Consider the following 13,257-nt stretch of genomic DNA (forward strand, 5'->3'; position numbering starts at 1 on the left):
TTTGTCAGAGAAATGAGATTAAAAACGATTAAAATGTTCACTTTTGTGATTTACTTTCCCTGCGTGCATACAGCTTCTCATATTTCATTAACTATCTATTATTAGAGCGAAGATTTGAATCCATTTATGGACAATTTAAGTAGCGTTAAATTATTAGTCATATTTATGATCTCTTAGAGTGTTTCATCGTTAATCGTCGCATAAAAAATATCAACAATTACACGATATCGCAAGAATTAAATAAACGAAATTATTTAAATCTTTACAACTTACTTGTTATCATCTTCAACATCGGCAGAAATAATTAAGATCTTCGATTTAAGTGAGATATCATCTATATCGAATAGATACTTAGGTCTTTATTTAACAATGATTCTTGTAGCTATTGAGCACAATAAAATCTGATTCTTTCCTTACACGTTTATATATTTCGGTCCAATAACGAGTGCTTCTTAACCTGACCTGGAAACCTCTACTCCAGTTCTTTCACCCACACATTTTCCCTTTCGATTCCACTCACTGACGTCGTATAAAGGATGTGAAAAGGTAGGAAATTGTGCTCTGAATTTTGTTTTAAATTAAGTTCCGGAGATAAAATACCAATTCTTCTACATGGCAGGTATGTTTCGGAAACCGAGCGCAAGATTGCCGCTTATGCTAATCCTCGGTTCAATTTTCGTATAATAAAATATTCTTTTTCTTTCAATGAATATAATCTACCCTTTTTGGAGGAGAAAAGCATAAATTGTTGGAAAACTTCTGAAGTTTGTGGAGAATATAAGAGAATCGTTATTAATACGCGTGAATTCTCGTTCCAATTTTATGCTAAAAGTTTCTTTAAAAAGTAATTTTATCGATTGAGACATAAAATAAAATTTACTACCTGCTGTACAAACGAATGTAGTTACGACGGGTGAGTTAAAACTGTTTACGATGACATTTTCAAAAACATATAGTGTGTCTAGCAATTCAGAAAGATAATTTTCTATTACTGAATGCAAAACACATCATCCCTTGCGGGGATCGAACCCGCGACCTTTGGATTAGAAGTCCAACGCGCTATCCTCTGCGCCAAAGGGACCTTGATGTTGGTTAACAATTTATGCAAAATGTCAATCATAAAAACCATTTTTTAAAATATATTTATGAAAGTTTAGAAATATAAAGGTACGTTTGACTAAAATATAAATATGCGTATGGCTAGATATATCGCGCATATATTTCAAAAGTGACATAACCTAAATAAGTGTTCAGGAAAAGCGGAAAACTATTTGGGAGCTTATAAATAATTATTTACTAAACACATATGGTTGGCAAAGGGAATGTACAATTATCAACAATTATTTTTATAATTATCCATTTTTAGTCTTTGAAATTCACCGTTGAACGTTGCTCATTTTGATAAAATGAAACACTTTAATTTAACATCTTATATACAAATGTATTTTATGTCATAAGAGTTTAATCTAATCAGCGAATGTTAATCTAATCTGGATAAGGTTAATCCAATCGATTGATATTTTAATATATTATTTGTTATCGCGTAAACACAATAGACAAAGTGAAACATTTAACGTGTTCATCATCTTTAATAACGTCTAACTTCTGAACATATCGTAATTGTATAACGATCAGTAGTAATGAACTAAGTACATGTAACAGAGTGACGTAGTAGAAAAATCAAGGAATAGTCTGACGTAGATTCAGGAGAATCGAAGATTCCAGTGCCGATGCAATTACTGAGTCGCAATGGAACAATTCCGGACGTGAAATAGTATTAGAAAAGGAAAGACAAAAGTTGAGATAGATAAAGACAGACCCGGAGAAAATAGTAGAAATGGAAAATTGGGAAAAACTAGAAACTGTTCGCACTTGTGCAATCTGATCATCGCACGTACGCTTGTGAGTTATGAGCCGCGAGAACGAAGAAATGAATTTTGAAAATAACGACGCAAGAGAATGAGGACTGAAAATTGTCAGATTGAGAATTAAAAATACTTTGTATTTGACACCAAATGACGTTGACGACAAATAAACACTTATTTTCTAAATCGTTCATTCTGAATTCTTCGTCATTTAACTACACCATCAAAAGGTTAATCGTTAAAAGTACAAGAACATCGATACAATATCACATATGTTGATAAATCTTATAATATAGACACTAATCCTGTGCCAAAAACAAAACAACAACATCCGACATTCAATATATGAGTGTGGATCATCTCGTTTACAATGAGATAATCGGTATTTTCCAAGCAATTTTCTACGACGATATTTTGTGTGTAAACAGATAACGATTCGACAAGCGAAACTTTGGTACATGTTACGCATCGGCAGGTGGCTCCGTGCAGTGTGATTCTTCGATACTCGTTTCCACCACCACCGACGTTAGTACCACACCACTACAACTACCGACAACCCTGGCTGGCCTCACGGTTAGCAGCCCCTAGCGAGTCGGGGACGCCTATGAAGCGGCAACCCCTTAGCGTTCAGTGGTACCGCATCCTCCGTAGCAGGCGTTACGCGCGCGTACCATTACATTCCGTCCGAGGTTCTTCGTGTATACTTTTCTATCTTTCGGAAAGTGTCATTGAGTCTGTCATACCGTCTCTAGCCTCGAACTGTCAAGAATTCTGTTCGCCGAATCCAAAACCGGTAGTCGAGTTCTTTTCGCCATCCATGGTAGCTATGCAACTTGTTCCGTGAATTTGATGTTCGTCCGTTTCTATGCGATTTCGTGTGTTTTCTCTGATTCGCGGTTAACCGTACTGTGTCACTCGTAAATCGACAGTTTGTTCCGTATATAAGTTCCGTATTCGGAGACGAGACGTTTGCGACGTAAGTTATAATTCCGACACAAATCCTCGATCTCGTGAGATACTTTATCGCATTTGATATAAAAATGTTATTAAAGAAGTGTGCTCCAGAATTCACGCTATTTTTGGTGCTTATCATTTTTACATGACTCTAGTTATCTATAAGTGACCGATTAATTTCCCTTCACCGTGAAAACTGACCTTTAGCTTCTTCTCGCAGTGACATTGCGCGATTACATTTCACCATTGCGTACGATCCGTAACATTGTCACGTACGTACCGTTGAAATACTTGATGATGCACTGTATCGAAGGAGAGGATACAGTTTGATTTTTCTCTATTTTGCTTTTCACTCATTGTTTCTCCAACTTCTTTGTTTTCGTTCGACTCGAACGTCAAATTTTATGCATTTCTATCGCCGCGCATTGCTTCGTTTAACAATAAACGTTGATTGCAGATTGCTTGTGCTTTGGAAGCGCGTCAAATTATGAATGCGTGAATTCGCGAAGATCAGCTGAGATTTTCATCACAGAAAATTTCGATAATCGTTGAAACGTCTCATTATCGTTTCCGCAGCAATATTTTGACATATCCAGATGAAAAGATTTCTTTGATTTCCGTGAAAATGCTTTACGCAAATGATTGGTTTTATTTAAATGCATATTTATATGTTTATATTTAAATGTGCATTCAAGCAATAAAGAATTTTATATGCATTCATGGCAAAGCGCTTTTACTTTTTTCGAACGCTGAAAAGGTAGATACATACACGTCTGAATATAAAATGAGACCTCCTATTTTGTATTTCGTTTTTTGTTTTCGGTTTCTTTAGTTGTATCACTGTAGATTTCTTTTTTCCGCTATATTGTACTATCGTTGTCTCTATTTATCTTCATGAAAGTATTTATCAAAATTTCGTTTAATTCTAGTGCTTGTTAGAACTTGAAAACTTCGACGGCTCAGATTTATCACTGTCTCTGTTGGAAACTGATACATACCATCGCACCGTTATGAAATAAGTTATACGAAACAGTTTCTAATGATAGAAAAATTATATACTTGGAAGGACGATTCAATAGAAAATCCATACTATTCTTGCTAGCACATCAGTTTTCGTTCCTCCGGACTCCTATCGTTGTTTCGAATCTCCAGAAGAAAGATTCCACGAGAAGAGGAATTTGTCTTCATCGATTACGATTCGTCACCTGTAAGTTTTCTTAAATAAAGGAAGAACTTCTTCCATCCATGCTTATTGTTAGCTTACATCTCCTTTGTCTTGAATGTTTTGGATGAAAGTCGAGATAGCTTGACATGCAATCAAGTTTTCATAAATTACACAAACGATACTTGATTTTTTCATTTTATTAATGCATCGATCCATATATTTTAGAATAGAGATAGAAATATATACATGCATATATATATCTATGGATATGGACAATAAAGTTACTTCCGTTGAACTGATTGTGAAAAGGAGAATATAAAAGTATTAAGCAGATTTTTATTTTTTTATGCGAAGGAGATCGCGTAAAGTTGAAAATTGCAATTTGAGATTAAATTAAGTTCTACGATTATTGACAAAAAAAAGTTATGTGCGATTAAACAGACATAAAAGAGCAGGAATATTACGTGTTTTTCAAACTTTTTGCTGCAGTGGATGATGTTTGTAATAAAGAATTATCGACCGTTATTTCATGGAGAATAGTTAATACCTAAACCTGTATGAATTTTGCACTTTTTTCATTAAAATTGATTGCAATAGAAACAAATGTATAAAAGCATAGTACCTATAATTATAGCTGATACACGATTGCAAAGTCATCCGTGATATTTCTCTCAAATATTTTCGACATCAGACTTTATTGCTGGAATAAAAGATTTACAACTGTTATTATTGGAATGAGAAAAGTTATGACATTATTACGATTTCGGAAAAGATATTTAAGCTTGCAGATAGCAATCATGAATCATTCCGCGTGAACGACACATGCGTCGCACGTTGTTTACGTAATTTGGACATAAAACAGTGTATCTTCATTTGCGATCCCCACTAGACTAAAATAGCCAATCGATTTTTGTCAACTACACAGGAGACAATATTCCGTGACAAAATTATGAGACGTGCGAAGGAATTAAACAACATTGCACTTCATTAAGGATTTTATCTATATAACAAATATCGTTCCAAGATAAATATCAATAGTATAACTTTTGTTAAAATTGAAAATTTTTAATCAAATTTAAGGACTAGTTTAATCAGTACGTACTTCTCTTGTGATTGTAAAAGTTTGATGATTTCAGTGTTATGAAGACTTGATATCTTCGTAGTTTCAAAGTTGTTTTACTAAGTTTATATTCATTAAAATAAATGATCGGAGAAATTGCATTTTTGTTTGTGTGTTATTCTTTAAGAAAAATAAAATGCAGCAACTTTGAAAGTATTATTAAGCTAGAAACTGAAACTTTTTGAATCAAGTCAGATACGGAAACTACTGCTCAACAGTAGTTATTGTAGAAATAAAGAAAGAAATATTTCCTGCATTATTAGACGGAAAAATATTTGCAATAGCCATAAAAATGCAACACTACAGAATTGATTATAAGTCACAATTTTTCTAATTCAGCCTTAGATAAAATAAAACATTAGAAATTCTAACAATTCATAATAAAACATATTAAAGACGATCGCAATATTTTATAATTATAATTATAATATTTTATAATTATATTATAATTAGCGACATTGAAGCGATCACGATCACTCCATCGTAACTCCAATTGAAACTGAAATTGACATTCAGTCATAACAGTAATTAATTACTGGCAGTACAAAAAAGGCGCAATTTGCCCAATATGAAGGTGAACCAACATCTACGTTGGCCAAGAAATAGACCACTACTACCACTATAAATACTACTACTACAGCTAAAATTCTAAAAGCGAGCATAGTGACGAAGTAATAACAATAATGACTCTTCATCCTCTGGATGGAAAGCCATTAGTAGTTGCCCTCTTCTATGGCAAATTGCCATAGAGTCTCTCGAGCTTATAAGGATTCTTTTTGCTTCGGACACGATGCTGAAACTTAAATCTAGGCTCGAGATCGCAAACAAAAAATTACTTTTAATGATAAATCACGAAACCTAAATGCCCAAATATACGAACAACGATTATAACGATCGTTGATCATACACGCGTACATGTATATACAGAACCTCGAGCAATATACGAGCGTTTCGAGTCCTATTTCGCGATTACGATCGCGATAGCGCGATAAAATCGTCAAATTTGAAAAATCGATAGACGAAACTAGACGATTATCATTCCCCATTTGTGCCAATTTCACCATCTATTTTTCAAATAATAATTTCAGAGGTTGATTGATTGATTATACGAAAATGCGCTTACCCGATCAGAGACTGTATCAATCTGCCCTGGTGATACCTACTTATAACTAACACGCACATCACAGAATATGCTACCTATCTATCTAACCCTATATTTAAGAAATGGCAAAAGACAAACACACCAACACACGCACAATACACGATTATCACACATATCAGCCGGGTACTGAAGCCTACACGAGAGAGGATGTGTTGGGGCGCCTCCAATATCCCCGAGTTTTATTGCTTTCACACTCTAATTTACGTACCATTTTCTATTTATGTTTCCAAAGTCAACTGGCGATGACTAGCCACCATTGCGTAAAACCAATGCGCAATAAAAATATGTATAATCTCAATTTTAATTAGAAATAATTTTATAATTGGAAGACTGTATATGTATTGTAAAAAAATAATGATATTTAGATAGATCAAGGGACGAAACGAAGTGACGCAATTTCACAATCTATCCACATATACACAATGTGGAAAATACATCGTATACGATACAGTAACGCATAGCTACCGTCACTGAGATATTATTATAAACTTATGAACTACGGTCATCGTGCCCATTGCTTTTCCTTTACCCATGTAGCACCTAGGCACGTGATCGGGAAACTGCTAATAGACGTACAAAGTGTTAAATCTGAAAATCCTGAACTAAAAATAATTAATGTACCCATCTTTTATCTAACGAGCTATTAATATTTCAGTTTGCATTTCCTCATTTTACTTTGAATTAGAAAAATTATTCTATTATTGAGAATTCAGTAGTGCATTAAAAAAAGAATTTCAATGGGAAAACACAATGCAATATAATAATTGATTACAAATTACATATTAATGAAAATAGCGTCCAGTGATTCCTTTGTCAAAACATATTTTCGAATATATGAAAGCAGTGTTCAAAACGCGTAGCTTAGATTCCGAAATCTGACTATCACGAAGTTTCTTCTTGCACGTGAAATTTAATACGGAATATTTTTATATAGAAATAATTAAATTTCAATTCTTTTACATTTTTAGTTATTTTTCCGTATATAACATGTATGAATATCAAATAATTTAATCATATATAATATTATAATGTAATAAATAATGAATATTATATTATATAATAATATTATAATGAAATAAAAGATGAAATAAAATAAATTATTGTCATGATATTAATATATATAAAAGAGCATGTTATGCAAGAAGACCTATCTCCAATAAAACACTAATAAATGAAAGACAGAAAAAGGAAATGTTACTACTCACTGATAAATATTGCATGATAAATACATGGTGGTCATTATATTCGTAAAAAGTTCTATGTAATACAACCAATCACTCGTGTCGATTGGGATCTTTCATCGTACGACATGATTCAGTGACCAAAGAAACAAAAATGCATGTGACTCACAGCTAGATGCGGAGGATGTTACCATCGATGTTGTAATAGCTTAGAAAATCTCACGTTATCACGAGTGTAAGAATTCACATTTTCTAACACAAGGGTGGTTATCACGGAAAAATCATCGAATTCCAAGTCGAATTCCATTGGCGAAATGGAAATTACGTAAAATCTGTAACAAAACATAAACTAATGTTCATTATTTGGAAAGTTTGAAATAATGGAAGATTAATATCTATTAGATATATAATTCTAATAACAGTAATGAAAATAGGAATAATAATGATAATAATAAAAATTTGGATTCTAATATAGAAATTTAGAAAATGAAAATTTAGTAACTTCTGCAGCATGTTATTTATTTTATAAGTGAAAAATTTAGTAGATCCAGTGGTAAAACGTTAGACTGCTTCCGTTAAGTTGAATTAAACATTACCCAATCTCCATAAAAAGCCATCAAATTGATTGTTCATTGTCAAATTGTTCATATTTAAACTCCTATTCTTTTCTCGCCATTAACCAATAATCTGTACAAAAGGAAACCAGGAGTTTAAAACAACTGTATAAGATAATATACATACATGAAATGTATAAAATAAGTTATAATTTACTACCAATTATATTCAGATGAAACAATAATCGAATTCAAAATTTGTATCAAAAGCAACTAATGTTGTGTACTTACTTACAGATTATCAACATGTCTAATAGCTGAATACACGATCGAAGAGAAAAGTACAAAAAAGCTTAAAGAAAGGCTATTTAACATTACTGTAATAATATTTATAAATTGACAAATAAATTAGTAATCAAACGAACCTAATATCTAATATTATATAGAGAAAAAAGTAGTGGACACGTTATGCAGTTAATATATAGGTTATGTACCTGAAACGAGTTGACATGTCTCTTCAATTTTCGACAATCGAATGGTATTCCAGGCCACCGTTATGTCCTTAAATTTCATGCTGGTGGGGATGTTTTGCCTGGCGGCAGGTCGAGTATATTCAAACCCTTTAAACACAAAGCTGTGAATTCTAGGAAAGGCCACGTGTTGTGTGAAGTGTTTCCAGCAGAGTAATCGTTTCTCATATTACGTTCAAAGAAATAAATATCTGAATTTTAAACATGGATATATTTATTACAAACTCGATATAAGAATGAACAAGTGATTCTGTCTGACTTGTGAAAGGAAATGGCTTTCTTAAAAATCGAGGATAATGAACGAGATCAGAAGGAATTGTTTATAAGACTTGTATAAAAAGGTATATAATAACACGATATTTAATCGCACACAGATCATCTTCTTACACAATAATTTATAATTAATAATATTGGTGAATTACCAAGTGACAAGTTGTAGGTTATATGCAAATACTTTGACAGATTTCTGTAGAAAAATACAAAATATTCTTATAATTTTACAATTTTTTATAATTTTGCTGTGTAAGATATTATCAGCTGGGTTGTCATTCAAAATCTAATATAAGACTTCTTTTATTATTAAACTTGTTACTATTACATGAAACAATTAATTAGCACTAGTAACTTGTAATCTGTATTTCGCTAATAATATTCATTGTGTAAGAGGGCTCTGTCATGCAATTCTTTTTCTTGTCATAGAATTTCGGGGGTCACTCGATATCTTTGTTACATGCGACTTTATCGATTAAGTATAGAATAAAGCTATATTAGTTAATGAATGAAAATTTACCATGCTTTTAATATTTCTTTAGTTTATCGCTGACAATCATAAACAGTGAATCTAGAGTGAAAAGAACTTTCATGTGAAAATGATGTAGGAACATTTCTGTGTGCCATTTTTAAATGAAGCAGCCTTTGTCTTTCCAACATTTCAAAGCCTACTCACATACGTATAGGTCTCAAACACCTCTTTGAATGCCTCTTTGAATAGGATGCAAAGTCTCGTATGCAGCGTATTATACGGTAGGGGTTATATTTATCTGAATAATAAGGAGTATAAGAACAGAATATTCAGTTTTAGTTTTCTTCGCTAACTCAAATATATCGCACACAGTAGTTCTTATTAGGCTTGTATTCGATACTTTTCGTGCATCATTGATTACACTCTATAGTAAATGAAGGTTGTCGTGTGTTCAAGTACATAAGGATGTATTTTATGTATTTGTATTGGTTTTTCTATTGTTGGAAAACCAATATTGTAATCTACCCTTATCGCTTCGAAATAACAAAGTGACTATCTTCTTTCAACTTGGCTTTCACTTGTCGCTTGCAATTAGATCAAGCAGATCTCTGTTTATCCACTTTTCTTACTTTTCTCATTTGTACCAAGTGAATAATTATAGAAAATAACTTCCAGTTTCATTTCAAGTATTATGCCTCTTACCGTTATTGCCATTAACTACTTTCAATAACCTCGTTTGAAATATTATTATTGAAGATATTTACCAATCTTGCTTTTGACCTATAATTCAATGAAAGAGCATTCCGCTTGAATTTTTCGAGGCATATAGACTCGAGGAGAATAGCACGGTTAAACATTTTTGTGCGCCGCAACATAAAACTGTGCGAGATACACATAGTTTTCTTTCTTTTCTTCTGTATCAAAGCATTCCAGACAAAAATATCGCGTCAGAAAATCAATCTGAAATCGAGATTGGATTTTTATAAGCTTCAGAAAGTAAGTTAAATCTTACAGAAATCCGATAGCGTTGCGAAATCCAATCAATTTTACTCTCGCAAAAGTACCATTTGAAGTGATTTCCATGTTTAATCCACTATCATAGAAACTAATAATAAAGATAAATACTTTATAAAGCTCATGTTGATAGCTTAATGTCTGAGGAATCTAAATCTATATATTCGGATAGTGAACTATTAAATTTTATATCTAAACTTGTTAGGCGCGCAGGTGTACAAATTTAGACAATTGATCGAGTCCGTGACGGATTCAAGTGCATAGATCTAGATACTAAAATCAATAAATATTCGATAAAATCAGAGATCGAAGTTAATCACTTCGAAAAAGAAAATTTGCTACGTATCTAATTTGAATCTTCATGTCGTTGTAATATAATTTCTTTCCCCTTAAACCCTCTTTAATCTTTCTTATAGTTAGCAATCCAATTTAAATGAAAGTCCTGTACATATTAAATGAAACTGAATTGGATTAATCACAGAATTAGTACTTTGTTTAATTATAAAATTGCTTTGTCTCGTGATTTGCCACAGATTTTAATATTTACCTTAGAAACCGCTTGATATATACCTGTAATAATAATCGAATCGTCGATTGCTCGATCCTTCTAATATATTTCACCGTAATTTGTAATATAATATATCACGAAATATCAAAGGGTAATATATTTAAAAGGGGCAATTATATATAGAACGGTTTGATGGTTTGATAGTTTGATAGAATAGAAATCGTTGCAGTCCCGTTTCTAGTTTACTCGGAACATTTTAATGCCAATCTGACGTAGCATCGGCCTAGTTGTCGTGTGGCACACGTTATCCAACGTAATCGCTTAGGGGTACGCGAAGCCGTGTACTTTCAATAGTATATATACAAGTACCTACGTACCAGTGCGGCACATTAGTGACTACGGTGCTTGCGCTCATTTTCTTACCCTAATCAATATCATTGACCATTCGAACAAGCGATAATTCGTATTATGGAAGTATATTCGTAATTCATTCACCTCTTTTACGTCGAGTATCCAATAATTAATCGTTTTAATATTGTTATAAAAATAATATTGGAAAGAAAATCTTTTAATGAGAACTCATATTTTCCTATCTCTGTCTTTTTCAATTGACATTTTATCGTGCCCAGAATTTTCTTTTATTAATTTATTAAATTATTCAATTACGCTATTTGACGAAAAATTTTAAACTTCTAAAAGAAATATTTATAATATTATCAATTGATAAATTATTGTTACCTATACAAAAGAATATATTAGCACCAGTACAAAATTTACCGTAATATCCAATTTTCGTAGAATTTATCAAATGATCTTAAACTTCGACCGATACGGGATCCTTTTCCAGGAAAAAGTCAGTCTTATCGATATGTTCAAGAGGAAAGAACGAAAATACAAGCCGCAAACGACTTTTACACGGATTAAAGACGACACTCTTATATTTTACGACTTCCACAGATTCAACCGAAGCTCGATCTCAGACTAGCTTCCCGTTCTATCTCTCCCTTCCTTCTTCTAGCCATTTCAACTCTTTCTCCCTAGAGACAGGTGCTTTCCTTGACGCAGATTCTGGTCACAACCATAGGCATCTCCTTCTTTCACAAAAATTTAAATTCCTTCCTGACGTTATTACCATCTCTGTCGTCATATCTCAATCATCATTTATCTCCCTCTTCCCCGAAATCCGGACTAAGCCGAACCCGCAACAAAATGATCGTCCTTTTATTTCTCAAATTACTACAACTTCTCTTTCTCACTTCTCGTAGTTATAGTTAACCCCTTAACCTACGATTTGCGTTCGAGAATGGCCGTAATATTTACGTTTGGTCCGATCATCTACTACGGGCTATGCCCGTAGTTGTAGGTTAAGGGGTTAATAAATGTGTAGAAGAAGAGTAAACTTTGTATGGGATTGTTTTCTATAAATGCTGTGGAAGAAAATTCTCACGATATTTATTTATATGATATTAATTTCTGTGCCTTTTTCTTCGTAAAAATACAAAGGTTATTTGTATGTACAGGATAATCAATAGAAATTTAATAACTCGAACGTAAAAAGAGATTTCTCTTCCGTAATACAAAAGAAACGTGGAAATGTATTGTTCAAAGCTTCCACCATCATTAACTACCTATGAATATTGTAATTCGATCATTAGCTCAGCAAGAAAAGTTCTTGGTTCCATGAGATATCGTGTCACGATTAAAGGGCAAAATAAAGGGAATAATGAGCGAAAAGAATATTTATTCTTAATTAAGACATATTAATAAAGAATATTGCTACTAAAGCAATTTTATTGAAAAATGACTTTGTGGCTAATTTACTTTTCCTCCGCTGATCTGAATTTCGCCTCTGAGACGAATAGAATGCGACCTGTGCTTTGTAGGTATAACAAGCAGTTGTCGAGCGACATAAAGGGATGAAAAATGGATTAAATGTACTGGGTGCTTTAAATGGCGCTATAATCTGTGTACCCACATCTACAGCACAAACAAGGTAGTTTTTATGTGGCTTTTGTGTATGACCCTTGTTACTCTTTTATTTGTCGTTTTATTTTCAGTTGATAAAGACATTTTTCAAGCCAATAAAATTTGTGTTTATGGCTAAAACTAGAGGGGGCAAAATTAACGGCTTCTGAACGAGTGCCAAATGCATATTCTCGAATTGATTACAAGGCTTCGTAATGGTCATAGAAATTTTTCAGGTTATAGTACCAATTAGTTTTTAGATAAGGAACAAAAAGTTTTAAGTATTTATAACAGCATAACTTCATAAAGATAAGAAAAAGCACGTTTCAACGATATATTGCTTTTTTAATGGAATATACATTTTAAGTGTTGGAACATTCATGTAAAACGCGATTGTTTCATCCTGTAATTAATAAGGATTTATTAAAATTTTTAATTAAAAATGTAATTTACAGGTGAAAAGGCAGATGTCTTATTTTCTGTATTCTTTAATATAA

General features: G+C 32.5%; 1 protein-coding gene and 1 non-coding gene across 6 annotated transcripts in view; one reads left to right on the plus strand and one right to left on the minus strand.

The window, feature by feature from the left end:
- Nucleotides 1–1,008: 1,008 nt before the first annotated feature.
- On the minus strand, nucleotides 1,009–1,081 carry TRNAR-UCU (transfer RNA arginine (anticodon UCU)). Its single transcript has one exon. It is a non-coding gene; the product is annotated as a tRNA-Arg (tRNA).
- A 1,395-nt stretch (nucleotides 1,082–2,476) lies between these two features.
- LOC117164141 (uncharacterized) overlaps nucleotides 2,477–13,257 on the plus strand; it is a 44,104-nt gene continuing 33,323 nt past the window's right edge. For 3 of the 5 annotated variants that reach the window (XM_033347005.2, XM_033347006.2, XM_076617211.1), the window contains exons 1-2: nucleotides 2,477–3,091; nucleotides 3,749–4,026. The gene's annotated coding sequence lies outside the window, so the exon portion shown is untranslated. The remainder of the gene's footprint in view (nucleotides 3,092–3,748; nucleotides 4,027–13,257) is intronic. The other 2 variants (XM_076617207.1, XM_076617208.1) reach the window with 2 other exon arrangements.

This window comes from Bombus vancouverensis, chromosome 3 (genome assembly GCF_051014615.1).
Source record: "Bombus vancouverensis nearcticus chromosome 3, iyBomVanc1_principal, whole genome shotgun sequence".
NCBI classification, from domain to species: domain Eukaryota; kingdom Metazoa; phylum Arthropoda; class Insecta; order Hymenoptera; family Apidae; genus Bombus; species Bombus vancouverensis.